Source organism: Pseudopipra pipra, chromosome 14 (assembly GCF_036250125.1).
Source record: "Pseudopipra pipra isolate bDixPip1 chromosome 14, bDixPip1.hap1, whole genome shotgun sequence".
NCBI lineage: Eukaryota > Metazoa > Chordata > Aves > Passeriformes > Pipridae > Pseudopipra > Pseudopipra pipra.
The window spans coordinates 15,645,929-15,672,875 of NC_087562.1; the positions used below are offsets into that span (position 1 = coordinate 15,645,929).

The window sequence follows — 26,947 nt, forward strand, 5'->3', positions numbered from 1 at the left end:
AGAATAGGGGTAGAAACTTCGGCCAAGGGAGCCGTAGGGCTCTGCGGAGGACCGAGCGGAGCGGAGCGGCCCGGCCCGGTCCGGAGACCCCGCAGCCCGGAGGTGCCCGCGGCGGGCGCTCCCTCCGTCCCCCGCGGCGACGGCCGGCGGCAGCGGCTCCTCTCCCGCGGGGCCCCGCGGAGGCGAAGCCCCCCCCGCTCCTCCGGGTGCCAACAAGTCCCCAGTTAAACTCGGCCCGGCCGCGGCTCTGCGGGATGATGCCGCCGCTGCTGCCCACCCCACGGAGAGCCGTCCCCGGCGCGTCCCCGCTACTCTGCCTTCCCCCTCGGCCACCGAGCTGTCCCGGCTCTCCCTCGTTCCAGCTGGGCTTTCCCTCGGGCTGAGCCCCTCTCGGCCCGGCCAGCGCCCGCCCCGGCACCCGCCGCGCTCCCAGGGGCCGCGCCCTGTGGCGATGATGCCGCTAAAATAAGATCTATCGGCGCGATTCAGTCCCCCCTCAGCTATCACATTTTTCTGCCCCCCTTGAAGCCCTTGAAAGGACTTGAGGTCTCTGAAGAAACAAGCGGCCGCTGCTTTGAAGGAAATAAGCGATACCATTCAGAGCTACTGTAGCGTAATGCATTCACTGGGGCAGCAGGAAAACCTTTTATGAAAAATAGTTACAAATCCTGGAACTCTACCACATGTGACAACAAAGGCTGTTGTCTCAGCAGAAGGGCTTTAGCTAATTTTACCTACACAAAGTTTTACTGGCTGCAGGCTTTGGGAACGCCTTTGTGGAGCCTGGCAATGATCCTCAGGGCTGGCTAATTTGAAAGGCATTTGGAGGATCCCGGAGAAGGGGAAGGGATTCCCCTCTTATTCCTCGCATCGCCTCAAAGTTCCCATCGCACAGCTGGCACGGCTGCTTCTCTGCTGACCGCCTGTGACTGAACGCAATGAAGATTTTGTTGTGCACAGATACACTTAAAAAAAAAAAAAAGAAAAAATACTTGAACTGGGAAGTTGATAAAGCTTAAGTTCGAGCAAAAACCTTCTTTCTTTTCACAGAAACTTCCTTCCCAGGCGGGTCTTTAGCGTTTGGCACATAGCGCTTGCACTAAGACGTGGAAGTTTAAGAAGTTGCCCATTTGCCGGTAGCGCACCTTGACCCGCTCCGGGCCCCACTGACCACCGAGGGAAGGGAAAAGCTACAGCCGCCCCCGCCGGCCCTAAAGAACGGACGGAGCTCGGTGCCCCCGCGAGGACGCGCACGGGGCCGAGGACAGCGACCGGCCCGTCTCGTCCTCCTCCTCCCCCGCGCTCTGACCCCGCAGCGGGGCCGCCAGGACACAGACACAAAAACAGCCTCGGCGGGGTCGCCGGGCCGTAAATCCCAAATCCCTGCTCCCCGCGTGCCCGGCGGCTGCTGCTCAGGGAGGGCTGCACTGAATTTATCGCGCAGGGAGAGCGCGGGGCCCGGGCGCTGCGGGGCCGTGTGCGGGGTCCAACAACGTGTGCGGCACCCGGCATCCCCCACCCTCACCCCTTGGCCGGGAAAAATTAGTGGAAATGTCAGAGATTCGCTGTCCGGGCATACACCAAGCAGGCCCCGAGCCCCGAGAGGGCGACGGCCGCCCCGCTCCTGTCCCGCACCCCGGAGGTGGTCCCGGGCACTTGTCCCCCCCCGGGCGGCCCTGGGCGAGCAGGAGCCGCTTCCCCGCCGTGTGCGGGGGCAGCGCGGGGCAGGAGCCGCAGCGCTTTGCTCCCCGGCTGGTCACTGGGGTTTGCACCGCCCGGGTCAGGTGAAACGTGGAAACTAAGAAAATCTGACACCACCATTGATTCCCTCTCTTTGTTCTCCTCTGTACACAATGGAGAGGAAGAAATGCGACTTTAAAATTGCAATTAGCCAAGCTTTAGAGCAGGTTTCTGTCATTGGGTGTTTATTCCTATCAAATCTCATTTCTTCTCTGAAAAAGCACCTCTAATTGTAAAATAAAACAGACGACGTAAAATAGGTAATATCCTCCTGTAATAAGAGTTGCTTAAATTATGACTGGATGTGCCTAAACAGTCATCTCATAGTTTCCCACCGATTTTGGTCAGGTCCTGAAAGAATGGCAATTTTTTTCTAATGTTTTAAAAGTATTAACTTCCTTTCAAACATTCTTTAACCTTTAATGTTTTGTAACTTGATGAAAAGGTCACTTTGTTCGGAGTGGATGCATCTGCTCCATAATTGTTCTAATATCAGGCAGAGCTCCATCCTAACACCACATTCTTTTATGAGAATTTTTTTTCTTAATATACCATTGTTAAGGTTACCATGAGTAATTGTTTTAAAGGCAAAGAGCTCCAGACTAAAGGATGCTCACACTTTATTTAATTTCACCAGCTTCAGATGTTTAGAGCTGTATTCAGCAGATGACATTAGCTGAGCTCTGAGCAGAATAACCTGAAACATTTCACCTCTTCCCACTTGTGGGGGCCTGAGATAGAACAGGATCAGAAAAAATAGCTGGTTTTATAGACTGAGCTGCATAACAAAATAGCACAAAATACTGATTAATACTACTGTGGACAGGCAGCAAGTTTGATCCAAGTATCTCAAAGTACTTTACAAAGGGCTGTATTTTGGAAAGCTGAGACACAGATGGGTTAAGACCTAAGAGCAAAGCAATGCTGGAGATCTTGAGACCTCTGAACATCAGTGTCTCAAGAATCAGCCTCAAAAAGTGATTTGGTGGCAGAAACATTGCTAATCTAATTATATTTTAGACTCCTTGCTGTGAAGGCAACAGAAGCTTTTCAACACGTGTAAATCAATATTTATCATTAGGAACGATAATATTTTGAATCTGCAGATTTAGCCAGTTTTGCTATAGAGAACCTATGTTTTTTCCTGTCTAAAAGATTAGAAGATGAATACATTAATTTCCACTCAAGGGCTGAGAATGTCCACCCAAGGGGCAGCTTGTGGCCCCAGATTTGTGGGCAAGCATCACTTACTCGCAGCACTGTACCTGCTTTGCAAGAGCAGCAATGATACCTGACTGCGTATTGGAGATTAGAGCAAGAACCTTAAATTGATGCAATTAATCCCTCTAAAATACAACAGGATTTTCTAATTCTTACACAATTCAAACATCCAGAGAATATGTTTAATTAAACTTGGCTATACTTTTTTTTTTACGATTTTCTAAAAAAAACAAAGAAATGAGCTAATTATATTGCTTAGTATTCTAATATGCACTTTTTTTTTCTAATAACACACTTTTCTAGCCAGGCCAGTCCCTTGAGGACCAGTTCCTCATTTATAAGGAGATCCCCAATGGGAGTTAAAAAGAGGCTATTTTATAAAAAGAAAATATATTCTGAAAGAGGAGCCATACAAAGATAACCCTGCATCACATATATCAGTATGGAGGCTGGAATACATATTCCAATGATGCAAATCTTCCCTTGCAATAATTTGCTCGTTAGTGTTAATGAAAGCCCAGATACTGATGTCTATGTATTTGTTCTTCTATTTTTCATCACACTAATGCTTTTAACTAAAATTATTTTTTTTAATTTGCTTTATTTAATGAATTTAAAGGTCAATCCTCTTCCTTTCCATATGCAAATCCTATTAATAGGATAGTAGATGTTTGATATTAATGGGAGTTAATAGAGGAGATACACCCTTCACACAAGAAACCCCACAAGAGAACAAAATAACATCAAGATAATTTCAGTAAATTTGTTGCTTCTCCCTCCCCTTTGAGGAACCAAATATCAAGACAACAGTACCTTGGAAACAGGAGTGGCAGCCAGAGGAGGGATGAGATGTGAAAGGGCACACAGGGCCTCTCCAGCTTCCAAAGGCAGAGCCCCAGGACAGGACAGAGTCCCACAGCACCTGGAACCTACTGCCACCTCCTCCTCCTCACCAGTCTCTCACACCAGCAGGAGCCAGGCAGGACACAAGACACCATCACCAAAAGACCCTTCCCCACCCTACTAAAGAGGGAACAGGCAACTTCTGCTCCATTCAGAGGCCAACAGCCTCCACCTGGGAGACCACAGCTGCTACTCAGAGAAAAACAGGAGCTGCTGGGCTCGATGAGGGAGTAAGTGAAGTTACTGCCTCTCTGTGTTCCTGCCAGTTTTGGAGTTTAAATGTTTTGTCACTGTCTTTTTATGTATATTTGCTGTAGCAGGACTCACAGAGGTCTTGATAGTATTTTTTTTTTTTTTAATTACAGCTGTTGGTGTTAAAATAACAGCACTGATGTGCCTATGGAGGTGGCGTTGGGGAAAGAGGAATAAACTAATTCCTTTCATCTGCTGTCCCTGTGGGAAAATGCTCCCTGTGCTCACGAGTGAAGAACAATCCTGTCTATCCTAACTTCTGCAGTAAAACTATCTGTGCTGTTTTTCAAGCAGATGAATCCAGATACAAACCAGCAAAGCATCATTAGTCCAGAGCAGCTTTTTCCTTGGTAAGAAATACGAAATACCTGGTGCAGCCCCTGGCCAGGCCAGCCCAAGCACTGCTCCTGCAGATCCTCCTCTGCTTCATTGAGGCAGGCTGAAACAATGTGATTGAAAGGTGTGGAAAAAGGGATGAGTCATGGACCACAGAGAGGTGTTAATTTACTTCTTATCAAAGGGCTCTAACTTGCTCCCTCTGAACACCTGGGAATCTTGCAAGGAAACCCATTGTCAATACAGCTTCCCTCCCAGTTGTCACTCCTCAGCTGAAAAAGTTTTCCAATACCCTTTCTCAATCTGCACCAGTGACATTAGTGTACTACACTCCCAAACAGTGTATTCACAACAGCCTTTCACAATATCCCCTCCCAAAGCTCTTAAGACCTCACATTTTTAGGGAAAACAATTTTTGTTTCCTTAAATTGAATTTATTTTTCCCATCGTTTATACCAAAGGGTTTTTTTTTTGCTTAATTCCTGAACCCAGAAGCTGGTTTTATCCTTTGAAAAAGGTTGTGTGTAAAACCTACAAACAGTCCCTGGGAGCTGTGGACAGAGCCCTACAATGCTCTTGGTCTGTCCAACCTCTGAGCTTCAGAGAGACAGAGCAATAGCAAGGACCACAAACCTGTGCCTCTAAACCACACAGAGCTGCTGCTTTGATGGGTGGATACCTTGAACAAATCCTTTTCATTGCTCTTGGCTCTTGGGATGTTGGAAAGCCCCTCTTGAAACAGTGACTGTGGGCAGTGACAGCCCTCGTGACACACACAGCCTCCACCTCTCAGACAGTGTTTCTGGCTCTGTGCAGACTAAAGCAGATAATATCGTATCATACCGGGGCTTACACTGAGGTCACCTTTGCTTTCACAGCCTTGATGTGGCCACAGATTTGGCAAGGGAAGGGCTGGAAGGTGGGAAGCACGCTGAGATAAAAGGCATCACATTTCTGAGGAAGCAGGGCCTTGTTCATGGGCCTGCAGTTTGGATTTTAGCTGAGACACACTCAGAACTCCCCTTGGCTTGGGCAAATAGGACAGCAAAGAACTGGGTCTGGTGTTTGGGGTGCATGACAAAATAAGACTTACACTGATTATATTTTGGGGATGTGAGTGCTGATCGCTACAGTCTGTTTCCAGCCAAACAGCAAAACTCTGTAATTGCCCAGTTAACTCTTCCAGGCTGGAAGTTTGCATTTTTACAAAATGTTGGGTATAAATTACTTCCACAAATGGGAGCCTGGACTCAACAGAACAACACAGTTGTCTGTTACAGCAAATCTGGCATTCCCAGATTCAAATCTGCTACAGGCGTTCTGGATTTTAATTAATATATTGTTTCATATGTATGAGTATTTCATGGGGTTTTTTGTTTCCACACACTGCATTTTTAGCTTAAACAAAGTGTATTTATTCTCTGTATTGTTCTCAAAGCAATTGAATAAATATCACCGAGTCTACAGATCTGGTCTCCTTTCCAGTGAACAACACAGCAGTCATGCTTCACAGGAAAGGGATAACATCCTCCAGTGCAGCTGATAAGAGCAACAATTTACAAAGCAAGAGATCCGTTATGCAGTGAAAGCTTTATTACCATGACTCGATGTTACATCTACAACACATAAGGGTTAATCATTGCAGCAGTTTGCAGCTGGTTTGTGCTCTCAGGGGAGTCATAGCAATAGACTTCTGTGTGTAAGACAAGGTCAGCCCTGCTCTCCTGGGGTCAGCGGGCCACGTGATAACACAACTCCGAAACTTCGGCTCCGGGCAGACACAGGTGCCAAACCCATTTTGTGGTCTGTTGTAGAGCGCTTCTTGTGGTTTTTATTCTCCTCAATAAAAACACATCCATAGCTCTGTGGTACATAATTGGAGGGTGAGTTCTCGGAGCTACCCATCAGTGAGAGTTTTCCGTGGCAGCAGTGGGTTCAGGAGTTTGCCGAGTACATGTAACATTTCACGGGAGACTTATTCTTAGTGGACTGAGAAAACAGAGCAGTCAGTGCTGAGTTTAAGGGCCAAATCCTGCATAATTTGTTCAGTCTCTTGGTATAAAATGCTCACATGCGTAAAGTGAGCAGAAATCGGACTGTAACATTTTATTAATATTTATCTTCTACTGTTACAAGACACAACAATAATCAAATAAGAAAAACTTTAATCCTCAAATGCAGCTTTAATCTTCAAATTGGTTAGCTTATCAGAGGGGTAACATTTATTTTCAAAGACAGGCTGCTCAGAATGATCAGCTGAAATAGAAACCTATAAGTGAAAGGATGTAAGTTTATTGGGCAGTGTTGTCTATATTTATAGTTTCTGCTCAACCCATATTTCTGGTTTTATATGCATGTGTCAGAAATTAATATATGGTAAACTTCACCAACAGTTTTAAGAGATCCTAAAATATAATAAAATCAATAAATGATGTTCTGGCATAAATGTTTCTGTAGCTGAGGGTGGTCAGGTTCAAAGGGCAACATCTGACCATTTCTCTTTCCCACCCTGCTGCGGAGTAAGACCCTCCCCTCAACTTCAAATCACTGGGGAGAGGGTAATTTAAGCTATACTTGATGTACCCTATACATCACTGTCTTCAGGACCAGGTTTAAAATTAAACTCTGATGTACAAAGTTAAACAAAAATGAGATAAAAATTGGCAGGGGTTGAAGAGGGTCAAAGTAGTCAAAACACAAGGTAGACTATTGCTTCTTTTGATTTATGTTATTCTGTGCACTAAAAAAAATAAAATTATAGCTCTTGTGGAGACTTTTTTCATTGAGAATAACGCATTCCTAATTTGTTTTCTATAGACTTATTGGCATTTGCTCTGGGAGTTGGAAGCATTTATTTATTTATTTATTTATTTATTATTTATTTATTTTGGTGGGGGCAGAGTATCCCAAACTGTCAGCAGAATATTCAAATTATCATTAGATGCAACCTTTGTCACTCAACAGCAAGTGAAGCAGAAGAGTATTTCACCTTCCATTAGTGGTTATCTTACAATGCATACATCTATAACCTTGCATGCCTGTAGAGTTTTGCTTTCAGGCAAGTCTTTTAAACACAAACAATGTGGTACAGTTACATTTGGTAGCAGAAAGAAAGAGTTCAGTGAATGTTTCCTTTTGCATGTTTTACATGCACATAATGCAGTTACCCTCCAGAAATTCAGTACAGGAAAGATGCCAAACAGCAGATTCTTTTGAAACCAATTCAAGAAAATCCTTGCAGGAAGTAAATTTTTTATGATGTAGTCAACTTTTCCACATATTGCCATTTACATGGTTAGTGTGTGGACTGCAGGCAAAATAATTTGGAATTGTAATCTTTATTTTCTATAATATGATAATGAAATCAACTACTATCCACTAGAATCAAATGAATTTCTCTCTGCTACTCCAGTGGGAGGAATAAAAGGGTTCTACTGGCTAAACTGCCAGGCTAATGGGAAAATGAAGAAAAACCAGGTCCTTGGATGGCTAGCAAATAAAAAATGCTTATTTTAAATAATGGTGGACACATACAGATCTTGAAATCTTTTAAAAACTGATTAAGCAAGCTTTTTCCAAAGGTTTTTAATTGTCATACTTGAAAGTCCTATCGACTTCATATGGATTACAGCTGGCTGAAGTGTGGCCATGTTGTTAGGCTGTACAAGGGCACGAGACAGCAAAGGCCTCTCAGCTCTGAAAATGTCTGAACTTGATTAAAAATCTAATAGGAAAAAAACTTACACTGTCCAGGCAATGATAAAAAAAGCTTTTCTAGCACTGTTTCATTAATATTGACAATGATGATCCTTTGTTGTTATTAATGTAGTGAGGACCTGTTTGCCATCTACTATTCAGATTTTAATCTTTCCCCAGAAGTCTGAGCGATGTGTTTTGTACGTGTGATGGTGGATTGACCTGCATATATGCCTTTAGTATACCTAATTTGGCAAGCATTGATGTCCTAATTAATAAATGCAATTTTTCACAAACACTTGGTTGAAAAGCATAAATGCAGTAATACACAAATAGCAGGTTGTTTTACAGATACAGCCAGCAAAGGTAAAGATCAAATGTTAGAATGAGTCTCCTGTTTGGGATGTACTATGCCAAACCCTCTGAACTGAACAGCTGGGCAATATTTTTTTGTATTAAGACTTCTTTTAATATCTTATTTTTGTTTAAAACTCTTGTGGTGTCACATAGAAGATGTGTTCTGCAACTGTAGCAGATCACATGTAACAAAGAGCAGAGAAAAGAGCTATTTGGTTAGGAAATTATAATCCAAAAATTTTCCTGTGTCCATTACACTTTGGGAATCGGAGGAAACTATGAATTAAGGAGATGACCACAAAAGTTACAAGGAATTGCTGCAGCATTTGCAAAATATGTAAATGCTATGAGAACTGTAGGATCTTAAAATGAAGGTTCAGAAAGAATACAGGAGCCACTCTGAGGCTGGTAGCTGCTCAGAAATCAGGTGAAGAACAAAAAGATTTGAGAAATCCAAAAAGCAAGAGATTCTCAGCTGTTAGAAATACCTGTAACCCCTTAAAATAACATGCTTAGCATGAGTGATATCTCTTCCTCATTTATCCATGCAGCAATTAGGAGCTGTTCTTTAGGAGAGGTGCATGGCACAGAAAATGAACTGATTGATTCCTCCTTGCACCGAGTAGTTGATTAGGGGTAGCTGATCTGTTTATAGATGTTACACTGAGTGCGTTACTGCTCACAGTCATCCAGGACTTGGATATTGAGGTTGTCTAAGAGTGCCTGCTCAAGAAGGGCCTAATTCAGAACTCATCAGACTCAGATTTCCAGAGTGCACAGGGTTCTGGATGAGGCCTTTCCCACCCCCCTGTCTGGAGGGGAGATCTCCATTCCAGTGCAGCTGTGAGATGCAGTTTTCCACACTGTCTTATGCTGCCCGTTTCTAGTGCACTGTATTCTAGAATTGACATGTACAAATTCTCTTTACTGTTTATTAATGACATTGCAGTCCCTGTCTTTACTAGGGAAAGAAATTGTACCTGAAATTTCCTCTGAGTGTGTTCAGATTTTACAGTACTTTGCTCAGGCACTTGCAAAGGTATCGTGCTCTAAGCAAAGATAAAGAACTGAGTCTATTATTTAATAACCCCCTTCTGACTAATTAGCATTCACTCAATGAATGAAGGCTTTGCAGAGGTCCAGTCAAAGGCCTAAGCACCATTTAAGTCCAGCTTATTCCTCAAGGCACCTCTGAACTGAATTGGGCCCCATTTTATTAAATTACAATAGAAAGACTGCCATGTCAAGTATACTGATGCTGAAAGACCCAACCTCCCAGGACCTCACACAGATAAGTAATCATCACTTATGCTAATAGCACATTTGACTTCTGTGGGATGACACATGAGGATGGACTACTTACTTGACTAAGATTAGTAAGAACAGGCATGTTACACAGAACAAATGACTTCTAAATATCCAGCTGCAGCAAAGTGCTGACTCCCATCACTGAGTGTTGGGAGGGTGAATGAAGGGCAGGATATGATCTCTGGAAACCTTGCTGAATACTATTATTGAATTGGTGACAGTTTTGCAGATTTCTAACTCATAATAAACCTCAGCTCAGTGACACACTTCTTTCCAGTTTCCCGGCTCTGCTTTCCTTTTTTTTTTTTTTTTTTTGCATAATCCAACAATCCATTTAAATGATTTTCTTTTTCACTCTTTCAGTGTTTGCAAATTAATTTTGTGGGTTTGAAAGGTATTTAAGTAACAGCCACAAAGCCACAAGCTCTCCTGTTACCTGCAGAGCAGAATACTTGGTAGCATCTCTACACTGCCCTGCCAAGGTTCCTCCCCTCTGCTCTGCTGGGATCAGTGCAGTCTCTATGCTCATTTAGTCTTTGGCTTCTCCCTTCAAAGCTGACAATAATGGCATCATACAGGGTATACCATTCCAGTGATTTTGTCTCATAAAATGCCTAACTCTTAGGCCTCTGTTTAATACAATTTTGTTCCACACAGGTCACAGAAACAGATTTTGGCCCTTATGGTCTATTAAGCCTCTGAATCAGCACTCCAAGAAGGGAAAAATCTTTATGTCTGACCTGACTTAGTTTCACTTCATTGTTCTTGAATTTGTCAGGGTCCAATTTTTGCTTCTTATTTTGTTTCTAATTTAAAAAGTATTTTGTTGCTCTCTCTGTTTTTTCCATCCTGACCAGACTTTTAAAAATTATTCTTTTTTATTTTTTAATCACTGGCCTGAAAAGCTTTTTCTGAAAGTAATGTACTAGTGACCACTGATGACTGGCTTCTAGGGATTTTATGAATCCAAGGTCAATTTATTCCTAAGAGCGGAAAAAACATAAATGATGAAAAATATTTCTGGTACATGCATAATAACTGGTATAAATATTGCATCTAACACCAAAATCCCAAACACTACAATCTGTTTACCAAGGGACCCTTAAATCCAGTTTTGTTTCACCTATAATGTAGGGTCTGTATAAATGCCACAAAGTCGAAGAACATAAGTATTACATCATTAGTAGCATTCTTAATTGAGTATTTTCCTGTTTCTTGGGGGCTTCTAACTCAGTTGTAATGATTGTTCCATGTGTGTGCACCTGGATGTTTTGCCAATCACAAAAGTGAAACAAAAATGCCCTAATTTCTACAACTTTGCTTTCATTGCACTGTAAAGCACTAAAAGGAGAAACAGTTTCCTGAAGAACTCCTCCATAGAAGGCTCTTGAACAAGATGACTGTTTCTAATAAGCAACAGCTGTCGTTGTGGTTTTACTAGTCAAATGATTCATGTCTTTTCCTCAGAAATGATAAGTGGAACAAATGTTTACTTAGATATGTAACAGAGGAACAATTGAAAAATAGTAGACTGTCAAATAGAAATATTTTCCTGTTATCTGATCCTTGACAATTAGTCTGAACTGGTTTTTAGTCGAAAGGCAGTGTTATAGTGGTGCAGTTAGAATGGTGAAGAGTTTAGCTCACAGAGTTCTGCAAACCAAATTCAGCAGGCTGGTGTGTGAACGTCTGCAGCAACCCAGCGGATCTGAGGGGGCACAAGCACCTCTGTACAAACTCCTACATCTCCCCCCCTCCCATTCCTGGCAGACTCCCCTCCTAAATTTAGTCATCTCTGAAAGGGAGACAGTGAACTTACCATTTCCTCTCATTTCTGCTGTCTTCAGGGAATACCGAAGTGCTTCTCTGCTGCTTGGTCTTTAGTGAATATCCTCTGTTGGCTGCTGCCTCCCTGGGATCTTACAGGGCCTTCTGGGAGCAGTGAAGTGTTCTAACACAGGAGATTCCAGGCTCTGTCCAAGGACAAAAAGATCACGTTACCCTTCAGATGCTGGGAAGGAGAACCCAACAGACCCTTGATGTATCTCTGCTGAGCCTGGAAGCTGCTGCAGTCAGAGAGATTTGACACCCCTGTGGCATTGCAGGGCTTGAGGTACATTTTTGTTAAGTGCTAGAGGAAGCAGTGGCAAACTTGTACAAGCTTAAGACAGCATCAAAAAAACGGTGTTGTCTGCCTTTCAAGGGGTTCTGGGAGACACATGAGGATGGAGAAGGCCAAGAGAGCCTTGGGATGCTCAGTGTGCAAATGAAACTAGTGTGCATCTCTGACTTATTTGGACTTGAATAGATGCTTGCCAGTATAACAGGGTTTAAATCCACCTTTATTTTGCATAGTTTCTGGACTTTGTTGCTTTTTCAGAACTCTCTCTTCAGTATCACTGTATGGTACAACACTGCGTTGTACAGAGAGATTGTCAGAGCCTTGGTTTCCCATCTGTAAAAAGAGGTAATATTTCCTTTCTCTCAGCCTTTATTCAGCTTACAAGGCTCCTGGGACTAGAATTCTTTTATTGCATGTTTCTGTATTGTCTCGTACAACAAGACCCTGATCTCAGTTGAAGTCTGTAAGTATCTCAGAAATATAAATAGATAATAATAAAAAGATGACTTTGACACAAAATGGAATTTTATATTCTGGAGAGTGAAATAAAATATGTACTAAAGTCTACTAAAGTGTAACCATGAGATCAAATGATAAAATTCTTCTGGCAACAAAGAGTTGACACAAATTTGTGAGATTAAACTGAACCAACTCAACGGAGGCTTGTACTGGTGGTTTATTCATATAAAGTATATGAAAAAAGTAAGTGAGATGATCAAATTACCCTCACAGCATGGATTTTGACATGGATGTAGACTAACTGAGTCACTGGAGGACTGAGCAGGTGCGTGGTTCTAATTATACCCTCAGTCTTGTGAGGAAGGAGCAAACTTCCCAGTTGCTTCCCTGGTGGAGATAAGGTGTTATCAGCCATCAGCAAATGAGAGGGGAGAACAAGGACAAGGCACCTGATGGGAGAAAGAGGAGGAAAGGAGGGGGCGAGGAGAGCATATTCATAATGCTACTCATCCTTTAGAAATGTGTACACACATCGACTCTGAGCCTTTGGATGCCACTTCTGGTACTCATTTCTTGTGTCTCTGAGTAACCCTTCCTTATGGGGAGGCACACAAAATTCCTTTTTAACATTTTCTCTTTTGTGGGCCTGTAGTGAGATATCTGGCTAAATATAATGATTTATTTGTTTATCAATTAATCAACAACGGGCACACTAGGAGTTACAATCCAAACAGTCCCCCACACAGGTTTTTATCACCATATACTATATCCCTAGGGAAATACACATCTTTTTTTCAGGAGTATAAATGGACATTTCTATAAATTGCAACTACTTGGGTGCATGTAATATGCAATATTATTCATCTTTGTATTCCAGGTGAATCCAGACTAGACTACCAGCCTCTGGGGAAGCCTGCTTCATATAATTATCAGTATTCAAAGAATGATTGTAGATGTTGTAGCTTAACAGCAGGTGAATGGTCCTTATCTGAATATTAAATAAAGTGCCACTGGATTTCTAGGTTATCTCTGGCTAAATGTTTGCAAAGTCATTAGTGAAAGCATGCAGGTATAATCCCCACCACTCTTCTTCTTAAAAAGGATTTCCACTTTTGTTTTTAATTCCTTTACAGGATGAACTGTTCATCTCCCCTTCCTATACACACAATCTTGTCCCTTGATTGGACTACCAGAAACATCAAGGAAGCTGCCTTGTAAGTAGTACCTACACTTCTTATTTTTTTCAATCTTAAACAACAAAAGAAACCTAGAGAAGAGCGACAAAGAGAAAGATTTATTATTTCCTCTAAGGACTATCAGAGCTCTGAGTGTTGGGAAAGGCTCTGTGGTAAACTGCTCCTTTGTCCTCCCAAGTTCTGGGAACTTTAGCTCTATATTCAGTTTCCTTATTGCATGACCTAAGAGAAGCTCTATGTATTTATTTAGTAAAAACCTTTTATTATTGTTTTAAAATGGAGGATTTAATATACTTGAACACTGGCTTAGTAGCTTGAATGTGGATGTTACATGGAATGTAGTAGATAGTAGCTATGAGAGAATTAATAGAACAAAGAAAAGGAACAACCTCCCCCACTGAGCAGAAGGGACAGACGGGACCTAGCAGAGGAAAATTACTAGAGATAAAGGAAGAAGAATTACCATGGGACTATATAACATAAGATTTTCAAGGCACAACTCGTGTTTAAGACCCTAGATGTGAAGAACACAGTAGTCCTACATTTTGAAGAGGAATTTTCAAGGCAGACCTACTCTACAAAGTAGCTAGGCCAGGACATCACCTGCTTCCTTCACACCCACCTCAGCCTGGGCCATCAGTGGCAATGCATGTTATCACAACAACTGCAGATATTTGATTTCATTTGAATATAAAAATAATAGAACATTAAATTAAATATTATTTAGCTGAATATTAGAACACAAACACAACCCCTCCCAAATGGGGCCATCACTACAGTAAGCTATACACTATTTATTTGCACATGGATTCCCATTTGTTCTGAGCTGTAACATAGCCTGAGTTTTCAGCATGGCATAGCTGACCATCTTTAGTTTTCAAGCATTATACCTCTCATTGCTGCTGCTTCAGGCTTCTGCAGAGTCAGGCAGATGTTACTACACCCATCTACAAGGCTTTCTGCTCATTTTTTTATATGTATTAAAAACCCCTCCAACCCAACCAACAATGCCTTCACTGAAAAAAAAAAAAAAGTAAAAAGGCTCACCAAAAACTCTTCTACACAGTTTAGAACCCAAATTTTCATTTTTGCTTAAGTGTGAGTCACCTGCAGGCACTAGTATTAGTTCTGATTTAACCTTAAACATTTTCTAATGACACTTTTTAGCAATACCTGATCTCTTGTCATTTGCATTCATTACTATTTTTATATTCTCTTGAAGCACTTAAACATCTCCTGATTAAAAAGTAAGCCCTTTAAGAGGCCATTTGCACCTAGAAGCCAATGGCCAAATCCAAATCCACTCAAAGCTGGTGGAAATTTTGACACTTATTTCAATGGTGAAATCATAATTTGGTTGAAGTGTACAGTAAAGCAGAAGATGATTTGCTTAGGGAGTGATGAGGGTTGGCTTTGTCCCTGTCATCAACCACATGCTGGCTGATTTAAGAATGAAACTTGGACCTACTCACAGAAGCAATCAATCATTAGCCTGGATGCCCTTGTTTCAGCTAGGCTAAGCAGTGGGACAAACATGGGAATATAATGGGAGAGCAAAATAATAGTGAGCTTTGGATACATATTTCTGTGTCATATCCTCAAAAATCTTAAAAGCAGCCAGTTTATCCAGCATATGGCTCCTCTGTAGCTGATTGACTGAGGCTGTGGTTCCTGACTGACATCGTGGTCTTTGTTCATAACTTTCACCACTTTCAGAGCCAATATTTGCATGCAGGAGGGCTGAACAGAATAGCCAGAATAGATGCTGGCTGTAATCTGAGGGTGACATACATGCTTTCCATCACTGGTACGGACTCTTGACCACTGCCCCAGCAGGTACTGCCAAGTCTCCTAAGCAAATCTGTGATCTGGCAGAGTTTTTAAATATGTACAGACTAAAACTCCCCCAGCAATGCAGACCTAGTCTCAAGCACTCTGGTAAATACTGTAGTACATATTTTACAACTGCACAATATCTACATTAGGAATGTAGTTGTTTCTAAGTCTATGGTAGATACTTGTCTGTCAGATTCTGATGGGAGCAGATTGTGAAGACAGAACCTGTGCTTGGTTCTGGTCCAGCAGTGAGGAGCAGTAACAACACCTTGTCAGCTCCCCTTGAGCAGAGGGTCCCATGGGCACGGAGCTGGTGCTCTGCCACCCTTGCCCTGCCTCTCTGCGTGGCCAGGAACTGCAGTGAGGGTGCACTGACCCCACTCTGGGTTTAAACCCATCAGCCACCCCCACGGAGCCACACTCCATCCCTACAAACTGTAACAACTTCCACAACACAAGGGGGTGAGCCCTGACCCAGAGCCCTGGTCACTGGTGCTCCCTGGACCACTATTGAGTACATGCCCAAGATGTTCACAGCCCTCAGCCTTTCAACACAGTCAGGAGGAGGCCCACAGCAGGTAAATTACTGTTGGCCATAGAAACATTCCTATATAGGAGAGGGTGTGAGTTACGCAAATATCTACTCTATAAATCTGGTATGTGGCTTTGAAGAAAAACAAAAAAGCCACTTAAAAATTTGTTCCAAATTTGGCCACAGTATAGTTTTGTTAGTTCAAAGAAATGAAGCTAACTTTATTGTTATTTGTGTTTGGATCAAAGAAAACTATGAAAATAAACATTAGACAGAATGATAATCAACACTGGAAAAGAAATGTTTACTAAAGATTTTCTTCTGTGTTCTCTTACCAGCATTAATAATATTTTCTTTTTCTAAAGTTTTCTTGCTTCCTTCAAAGAGATTGATTTCAGTAGAAAGAACAAACATATGCAAATAAACTGAATGATGTTATACCCCCTGCCCCTATCCCCCCAAACTGCATCAGATAATTCCATATTGTTAGTCTGCATTACATTTTTATCAGTTTTTTGTCTTAATCAGATATGAAGCTCTTGCAGTACATCTCTCGAACTGGGCTGTGACCCTGATGTGACTCTACAGCACAGAAGCAGCCTTAACCCTGCTGTAATCTAATAGTTCAAATTTAACGGATTTGTTTTTTCAGTGGAAATAATGGCTTCCTGTCACAAAACGGAGACACAGATTACATGTCTGATAAATGGCTTTGGCATGATTTTTTCATGTAACACACAATTAACAGTGTTCTTCATAAGATTCATGGTTTAAGGATTTGGTGAAAGCATGAATAAGTTAATTACTATGCCTTTTCTTAAAAAAAAAACCCAAACATCCTGCATGTCTGCTAGTGCTTTAAAAACAAATATTTGCCTGGAAAGAGCTCACCTATGCTTTCAAGTGTTAATTTAGCCTCAAAACATTATACTGAAATTATTACCATTGAGTGCTGATGTATTTTTTTCATGAGGCATATTATTATAATTGATAACCCAAAATGGAAATAGGATAATTCTGATTTTATAAGCTACCACCCATACAGACACTGAAAATTTCCACATTATAGCTATAATTGTTTTTTGTCATGCCATAATCCCCTAAACACTATCAACTAATTAATAGCTGAACAATACATAAGGAGATATACAATTCTTCTACGGACAGAGTTACATATTTTGAAGGAGTTTATTATCTGTAGTTTGGTTTCGAAATCTCAGTTCAGATTATGCTTCTGCTGCCTCCACTGGTTATCTTCAGCCCACCCAGCCACCAGCCTTACACTGGGAGTTGCTAACTCAGAGCATTTACAATGAGGTAATCATCACCTTGTAGCTGAGTGGTGCGAATGCTGGTCAGATGGCCTGTATTTTATTAACAGAAATAGGGTCACAAGTCAAATACATGCTCGGGGTCAGTGAGCAAACACAAAAGAAGATTAGAGGAACAAAAAAATGTGACTGGAGGGGTAAAATCCCACTGGGGGTTAATCGAGCAGAAATGTATCAAAGAATGTAAACTACCCTTTCTTTTGTTATTCATCGTATGGGATGTAGTTCCTGTGTCCTGCTGATTCCTGTTGGATAGGGCATCATCTCCCCAGTGCTATCCTTTAATGAGCTCCTTGGGCAGAGACTTACAGAGGGCCTTCCAGTAATACTCCTACTTAGGCTATTACTACTGCTACTACTATTAAACAACAACAATAAGAAGAATTAAAACCACTTAGCATAAACATTTAGATCAAAGACTTGCTTCACCTAATATTGCACTGTGCAATGACTGCTTATAAAAATAGGAGAAAAATAGCATCCAGTGTCACTTCTCTGGGATTCTCTTCTGCCTTCAAGATGAAAAGACTGGACCAAGAATTAATTTCACCAATATACTGATTTAGCTCCCACTTGCAGAGCAAATTAATTAATAAAAATATTTCTGAAGAGATGGTATTGTATTGCTATAGTTCTAGTTTTTCTAAGACTGTCTTTTCATACGACAGATGAACATGTAAGGAGTCAGCAGCCCTGATGTGCACAGTAAGTACTGGACTTGGTAGGGCCCAAATGGCAGCAGTCAAGAAAAATCATGGGGTACTTACCAAGCAGCAGCTGATTTTCTCTTCTGATACATGTTCATCGCTCTTCCTGTGACAAGAAGCAGAAATTCTGCCTTATTTGAACTACACACATTTGTCTAATTCCTAAAATCCCAGCAGTAGAAAGATTCCCTTTTCATCAATTTCCATTTATTATGCTTGTAGCTACATATTGTAATATGAATTCTTTTATCCATGTATACTGCACATCTATAGATTTTATGTTTTCACACATCACATGAAAAGCATATTTCAAAACTATTGCATTATCGTGTGCCAGAAGAATATTGCTGTGGGAATGCAGACACATTATCCAAAGTACAGTATAAAACAAGGAAGTGAGAGTCAGGAAGGAAGGAATTCTTAGTTCTATGACTACGTGCCACTGACTTACCATGCAATGTTCACAAAGTCTCTTAATCTTATTTTGGCATACTTTATATATAAAATCAGGAATATGTCCTTCTGCAAGGCTGAAATAAATGTTAACTGGTCCAATCATGCCCTTTGAGAGCAAAATTGGGATTTCTGTCATCAACTCCAAGATGAGCCAAATCAGGCTCAGAGATGGTAAATATGTTCCAAAGATTATGACTACATAAATGAAAATTTCATGGCCAGATACAGAGTATGGCAGACTACTGAAGACTAATGTGAAATAAAATACTGTAAATGTAAGTATTCCTTCAACTGAAATCAAGGGCTTCCATCATTTCCTATCTAGCTATCTATAAATGTTTTCCCATACTGTATATTTTCATGCATTATATACCTCCTTCCAGAATATATGTTTTTGATCCCGCATCTTCAAGCAAAGTATATTTCTAACTTATATATCACCCCTTACGTTTAAAACTAATTATGTGCTTAAGTGTTTTGCTGCATTGAACCTTCGTGGGGCCACAAGCAGGATTTCCCTCCTCCTTGGATGAAGGGTGTTATGGCAGTGTGTGCACACTGTGCCTGACCTCAGATCAGCTGCCAGGCTGTGGACACCCACATAAGGATTTTCTTCACAGAACTGATCTTAAAAATGGAAATGTCTGTCTCCTCCAGCTACACTGGCAGACACTGTTTACCCAAAGATCCAGATACACAAGACCTTGTTATCAGCTGCAGCTTTTATACAACTTACAAGTAAGTTAGTGGGTTGGAAATCACACATGTTAGAAATATTTTCTGAAGGATATGATCATATTTGCTGCCCTTAAAAGTGTTTAATGTTGCATGTTCATTACATAGATTAGTGTTACTTAATTTATAAGGTTTTAAAAAATGCAAATTAGCACAGAGTGGATTTATAAATGCTTGGGAAATAATAGTATATATCTATTACGCACAAAAAATAAAACCTCATATAGCTACATTGACATGCAATTAATAGATTTGGAAAAAGCCATGAGCAAAGTCTTTCCAAGGTTTACATTTCAGTCATTCTAGTCCTTTCTATGGAATACAGTCCACTAAAACACAACATGCTGAAGTCTTTCTGCTAACTCGGTGTGGAAGCACTACTGAGAAGAGTTAGCTTTTTAATAATGTGGTCAAAATATTTTAGGAAAGATCACTTCATGCACTACAATTAATTACCTTTACATCAGTATTATGTGGAGGAGACATACTATACACTTTGGACAGCAGTGCTAAGATGTATTGAGGTTTGCCAAATGCCAAAATGCTGTATTACTACTTAAGGGCTTGTGAATAAGAATTTTACTACAGTCACAACACATACATTGGGCTCTTCTAGTACACTGATCACTCAAATAAAAAGAAAAGAATGTTTTTTGATCTGCAAAGAAGATGAGCAAAAAGTAAGTCTGCTCATCTTAACTCTGCATTAGGAGAAAAAATGAACTTTGATCTATCATATTGCAGAGCTGCTTGTATTTCAGTGGCAATTTATCAATTTTTAATAGTCAAAGCTCCCAAGTAGCAAAAGCTTCTTAGACTTCCTAATCTAATAGTCATTATTTAAAATTTTTATTCTGTATGACTTACTGTTAAGAAGCAAGAAAGCAACATAATTTCTTAAGAATTCTTTCTTTTATAAGAATCGATGAAATGGAGTCCAACACTACTAATTTTGTTCCTCCTCATGCTGGTGTAAAAACAATGCAGAATCCCACCTCAATATATCTTAACATTTCTTACCTAATCTAACAGCACAGTGTATCAGCAACAGGAATGACTTAAGGTCAGGATACAGCAGCACCACCATCCCTTAAGGGAATTCTTTCTCCTTTTGGGATTGCAGCCCATCCATGCCATCACCCTGTCAGTGCTGGGCTGGGGGCTCAGCTCTGCCTCCCGTGCCCCTCCAGCCCCAGCTCGGGTGTCTCCCACCCTGCAGGGAGCAATTAGGAAGCTCTCGCTGTGCCCCAGCCACCACGGCTGCTGCAATTTGTAGGGGATATAACAGGTCTCTCTGCTTCCTCCCCCAACACCAGAAGGGTGAGAGAATCTCTCCGAAGCATCCAGCTCCACGGTGAGTCCCAGTTTTTCTATGTAAGGTGAGCCCTGTATTCCTAAGACAATGGAGTTGTGAGGATATTAAGCACCCTGTGGGCCTACCAGAGGAGTGATTCTAAAATAAGCTTAAGACTGTCTAATATTAAAAAGTTGACCTTGGCAAGCCCAAAGCACAAGGAGGAGCATTTAAGACTGCAGATCTAAACTTGCATGTTGTTATTGCTAAACATTAAACCCTAAGGTCAGAATTCAGAATTCAGCCACTCCAACTCAAAAACACATCAGTGTGTTTGCTAAATGGAAACCACTCTCGCATCACATCTTATCATAATGTCACAAAACGCAGAAAATTACAAATCAGTTTTAAGGCAAAATACATGACAGCAAAATATGAGTACACAAAAACTACATTAAATATCAGTCTTCATTTGTCCCTACCACTTCAGCTTACCTCTCAGTTCAAAACTACTCTCTGCAGCGCACAGCTTGAGATAGTCTAAGATCCATTTTAGAGTGGACTGAAATATAAATGACAGTTCGCGCTACACATGAACATAGACAACTGTATAAAATATTTAAATAAAGACAGAAAAGAACAGAGGAAACCAACAGAGCCTTTGGCAGACCCAGCCTTTGGGAATTTAGCAGCTTGAGATTCATTGCAAATTTCATCTTTAATGTTATTTTTAGTTCAATATTTTGTAGCACTCAGAAGTAAATCTTTGTGTGCTGTCTCTCCTCCTGCTTGTGCTGCTTCCTTTTCTGATTTTTTCTTTTAAAGAAACCCAATATATTTTCAATACAATTGATTTGTGACATGTTTTGTGATATTTGTTAAAGTTATCCTGTTTCTTCGTACAATTCAGTGAAAGCCATTGCACTGTTTTTCTTTTTAAGTGCTGAATATCGCTCATCATAACTGAATATAAACGAGACCCCCCAACAGTCTTTGTTCCACCACACCTTGTGTTGCATTAAATTCTCTGACATTAAATTTGATTCTTGGGTTAGGGTCAAACTCTTTTTTTAACCTCTCACCACTGCTCCAAATACTGCCACACACAGTGCATTTCTGGAGCAGTTTTGATTTTATCCTGAAATCTGTTCTTTGTCTCTCTCTGAAGCAATCTGACTGGAATGATACACAATAACACAGAACTGGAAGATGCTGCAGAGAGGATGCTGGATAACTACCAGCTGTAGGAAGATGGAAACACTGCCTCACACCGTCTCTCTTTCCTGCTCCTGCCTGCACAGGGTGAAATATGGGAGACTGGGGAAAAGCACAGATCCTTCCACACTGCTTCCTGCATACTGGATGGCTCTCCAGCTCCCTCAGGCTCAGCTCTCCTGTTGCTGTGCCAGACAAGTCCACACAGTTACTGGCTCCTTCTCTACCTGGCCAGGGACCACAGAGGCCAAGGAACCAAGGGTGGAGGTGTACAGGCAAATCACCACAGGCCAAAGCAGGGTGCACAGCACAGCCCTGTCAGCCACCCCACAGAGAGCACCCCACACAGGCTCTCACCCAGCACCAAGCAGAACACAGCCTGGGTGCAGGTGGAAAAGAAACAATCACATTTACCTCAGGTACCAGGGAGCTGGCATGTGAAAATGGAAATTACCAAAGCTTCTGAGAGGCTCTGAGTTCACACCCTAGTCCACCCCACTGTACATTGCTGTCTGTCCATGCTCAGGTGACTTGTTCAAAGTCTAGCCCTAGCTTTTGAATTGACTTTCCAGGCCTTTCCCCTTCTTGCTGTTGCAGAGAACTCAGTGAACACACTCTCCCATTGCTACACTTATGACTTAATAGTTGTGCCACAGATCATGGCATTACAAATGGATTATTTCATATATTATGGAACTGATAAGAGCACTGTGATGTGACATAAGACATGAACCATATAGGACATACAATTTTAAGGCTACTTATCTGTGCAGTATGAACACTATAAAGCTATTTTTGCTTTAATTAATTCTAACTTCATCAGACTGCAGTTGGAGTTGGGAATTTTTCCTTTTTTCATGGCAAGATTCACAAGAGGAAGAGCTTGCCTGATCATAAGGCTTTAAAATTGCAAGAGAGATTTTCTATTTCAAAAACCTAATTTCTAACATATAGAGCCATTATTCAACAGTTGCCACAAATACAAGGACTAGGAGCCCCAATTAAATGACCAGGCATCAGTCTTAAAACAAACAAAAGAAGTATTTTATCCTCACAGCGCATAATGAAATTACAGAACTCATGGCCACAGGATGGTGTGGAGGTCAAAAGTGTAAATGGACCATAAAAGGGATTACATGAAATCATGCAAACGAAATCCATCACCAGCTACTAAACATGATGATCAAGATCCAGCCTCCAAATCAAAATGTCTCTGACACTGATCCTCGGAGGGCAGGAGCACACAGGGGAAGAAGGATTGCTCTATATGAGTGATATATCAGAGTTCATACAGTTTTTCCCTAGACATTTGCTCCTCTCACTCTCAGAGGGAAAGCAATGGTCTACATGGACATTTTGTCTGACTCAGGATGGCAGCTTCTGCATGAGTTCTAAAGTCTTCAAAAATCCTAACTCATTTCATTTGATACTGCATGTTTGAGAAATGCTTCCACTTAAAATTCAAGATAATTAGGAAAAAAAGCCTGTAAAGAGTCAAACAGAGGGCAAAAATAAACCAAGGTACCCAGAAAAGATGGAGTTCAGAACATTTTCCATGAAAGTCATATTTTGCCATATACCTGTGCTTCAGGATCTCATTTTGCACTACAAAAAATATTTCCATCTGATGGTTGCAAAGAAGGAAGTTAACAATACAGAAACCTATTCAGTGTCCACCTCCCAAGGTCTGCTGGGAGGCTGAAGCACATCTGACAGTCGGGAACCATCTCGTAAATCTGAAATGTGTCCCTGTGGCCCCTGCAGCACTGAAATCACTGCTCACCATTGCTTTCACTGCATTGAATCATTTGGGCCTCTCCCTTTCTATGTGAGTCAGGTTTTGAAAGCTGAGCTTCCTCTAGCCTGTAGGATTCATAAACACCTGCCCCATTAACCCAGTTTCACTATTTGTCTAATGACAACCACAAGTAATGACCTGACTCAAGTCATGTCAATATTCTGCCAAAAACTACCATTTTGCCCTCTTAGCCACCTCCTCCCACCCACCCATAGGTTATGGAACTGTGGGATGGTTGCCAAAGAAATGCAATAAAAAGTAGGAAATGACATATACAAATAAAATTCACTTACCTAAAAGCCCTGTATGTCGAATCTCTTTGTGCTGCCTCCTCCCCCACCATCTACTCCTTTACTTCCAGCACTTGTTTCTCCTTTCTCTGAATTTCCTCTTTCTTTGCTGCCCTTTTCCTTCACATGTTCTACTTTCTGTTCTTTCTTTTTGCCTCCTCTTTTTATGCCCTAGTTTTTTTCTTTGGCTGAAAATGAATAAATGAATGCTTTCACAATTTTCCCTTGCTTCAGAGACAGTAAAGCATTATGGTGTCACTTTACCATTTTTGCTCCCTCTTCCCAGTTTTTCTGCCACTACTTCTGTTGTTGTTTTCCACTTTTTCTCTGGCCTTCCTCCCTAGCAATCACTCCCTCCTTGCAAGTACTCCTTCCTCAGTGACTTCATATGCTCCTTGTCTCTGTGGAGCTCCTGTTATCTTCCAGTGCAGTTTGAAACAGTCCAAATTTCCAGGTGGATATGTTGGGCTTCTGAAGTTTTGATGGTGGGTAAAAGTCATCCTAAATAAGTAAGCCAATACTGAGGAAAGTTTCTGGGTGCACAGATGTGGCTCTAGGGGGAAGCAGGGATGTGAACTGGAGTGGAGCTGAGCCCTATTCCAGTTGTTGGGGGAAATATCCCCCCTGATAAACTCTAAGCCACTTATTTCACTCTTATTTCCTTAGCCTTCCAAATATTCTAAGTCATTGCCTTCTGAGTGCACTTACAGCATGCATCCCTAAAATCTGGACTCTTTAACCTCATGGATGCCCCTCCTGCCAAGAGTACACAATATTAGGAACAGCACTCTGGTTTACCTTGCAGTTGGTCACATTTTCCTGATGCTTAAAACCCCTCTGAAGCCTGCCCATGGATCCCAGCAGGTAAGTTTGCTGCTCTAATTTGGGCTGCACTTGCTGAGCTGTGGCCCCTTGCAGCTTTGCAGGGTTGTGTCCAAACATACAGTCACTACACACACGTGTTTCCCAAGGTTTAAATAGGCTATAAACCATTCACTCGTTTCAATTCATCCCTGTGCTCCTTCATTCCTGTTAGGTATAAGTACATTCAAGACTTAAAGGAAAAAACAGTATTTCAGGTTTGTGAGATAAGATGGTGAAAAAATGGAAGCAGCACTAGCTTTGGTATATATTTTCTATGCTAAGAATTGAGAGAATGAGGGATTAGGTCTAAAGTAAAGTGCAGAGAATGAGGAAGAGCCTGACTAGCTGAGAATTTCATGCTGTACACATTATTCTAGGAATAATCTTTTTTGTGTTTCTGTTCTTTACCTCTTTTTAACAGCACAGTTACCCATGACAATATCATTTGAACAAGACATTTTAAAAAAACACACAAGCCACCTTAATAAAATACTGTACACAGCTCAAACAACAACAACAAAAATCCCATTTTGGGGTCTTCTCTCAATTTATATTAATGATCGGTTATTCTATGGAAGAATTGCACAATATGGGTTTTCCCTGCTTGTTCATAATAGGTCATTCATTAAAGAAAATACTGGGAAATTATTTTCTGTGTCAGTGGATACAGGATGCCATCTGGGAGCTGGAAAAAATGAACAGAAATCAGACCGAAAAGAAATGATTAAAAACATGAAATTAGTTGCACTTATGGAAACCAGACAACTACTTTAAAAAATCCCAGACCCATCAGATAGGCTGCAATAATTGGCACATTGTCCATTTGCACAAGCGATGCACTTACTCGCAGGAGCCGTCAGTGCCTTCCTCCATCAGGCCCTTGGTGATTCACTCCCACCATTTCCCCTGGGTCCTCTCCCTCTCTCCTGCCTCTCCAGAGCCTCCTGCTCCCCCTTGGCCCTGGGCTCACCATGGATGCTCTTTGCCATCTCCTCCTGCAGCTTTTCCCAGCTGTCTGCTCGCTGGCACTTCTCCATTTCTCTTGTTTCTGTTTCCAGTTTTCTGCTCCTTTTATTCCAAGGTGCTTTTCTAACCAGCTCTACAACACAAGGCTGTTGTGATGCATCAGTCGTTCTCCTCCCGGGGTCCAAAAACAACAGGTAGATCAGAAAACCCCTTAAAATGTGAAATAGTCTACTCTGACTCCGATTCTAGGATAACCTAAAATTAAATGTTCGTCTTTCCAGGGTGAGGTGGATGGCTGAAGTTATGCCTACATCAGCTGATGAGGAAATCACAACAATATAGTGATAAATATATTAAAATGAATATGGCCATATGCCAATTTCCCCCCCCCCTCATAAATAAGACTCTTGTTTACCAAATGTTCAATTTTGGTTATGTCACTATAAAAATCAAGCAGCTGGTAATTCAGGCTTGATTAGCAGGTCTCCAGTTTTGATTAGTAAATTACTGTAGTAATCAAGGTTAATTCTCATTTCAGAGCTATGCCACAGATTTTATTTCTTCCAGAGAACTGGGTTTACCATTCTGGAGAAGGAATATTTTAACAAATATTACAAAAATATGCAGAAATAGGTATAAAAAGCAGACCCAAAGGGTTTTTTTAAAAATGGGGGACCAAAGCAGCAACGCTGTTCAAACATGAAAAAGTTAATGTCCTAGGAATAAAAATCCAAGCTGCAATTTTGCAGTAGATTTCCACATAATATATGCAGAGATTGCATTGCTAATTCCTTTTACCTAGTGTTTCTATTTCTATCTTTAAAAATTGTTTTCTTTGGATCTTCATCTTTCATTTTAAAAGAAAAAAAAAAGTATACAGAGATGCTTAAAAAGAAGCCCAAGAGACCATTATTAGTATAAAGATAAACAGTAGAATGGATTCTAACTGAGCCAGAAAACATCACTGTAGAATTTACATAAAATTTAGTTCTCAACCAAACATATTGCACATCCAGTTCCAGCTCATCTCATAATGAATATTCAAGCTTTCCAATGACCCACATGTCCCATAAGTGAGCAAGAGTCCCCAAAAGCCATCATTGTTATAGAAGAGGCACAATATTAAAAAACGCTGAGAAATCATTAGGGATTTTTTTTCCATGAAACTTTTACTAAATGTTTAGCCTGCAAATGCTGCGATTATTTGAGCGTACAAGTCTGTCAGGGATTTGAGGCTGGATAACAAACTCTTATATGGTTTTTAATTAGGATAATATTATTATTTTCTAGTCATAATTCTGGGTCAGATTCTGTGTATCTCATCACTTTTGTA

General features: G+C 41.1%; 1 long non-coding RNA gene across 2 annotated transcripts; it reads right to left on the reverse strand.

Moving 5' to 3' along the window:
- Positions 1 to 89: 89 nt before the first annotated feature.
- Positions 90 to 26,197, reverse strand: LOC135422191 (uncharacterized). Of its 2 annotated transcripts, none has more exons than XR_010434360.1 (6): positions 25,493 to 26,197; positions 18,057 to 18,102; positions 12,697 to 12,781; positions 11,633 to 11,786; positions 3,775 to 6,441; positions 90 to 965 (listed from the first exon to the last, which is right to left on the reverse strand). It is a non-coding gene; the product is annotated as an uncharacterized LOC135422191 (long non-coding RNA). The 2 variants fall into 2 exon arrangements; XR_010434359.1 differs by having other exon boundaries at positions 12,697 to 12,843; positions 20,977 to 26,197.
- Between the last annotated feature and the right edge of the window lie 750 nt (positions 26,198 to 26,947).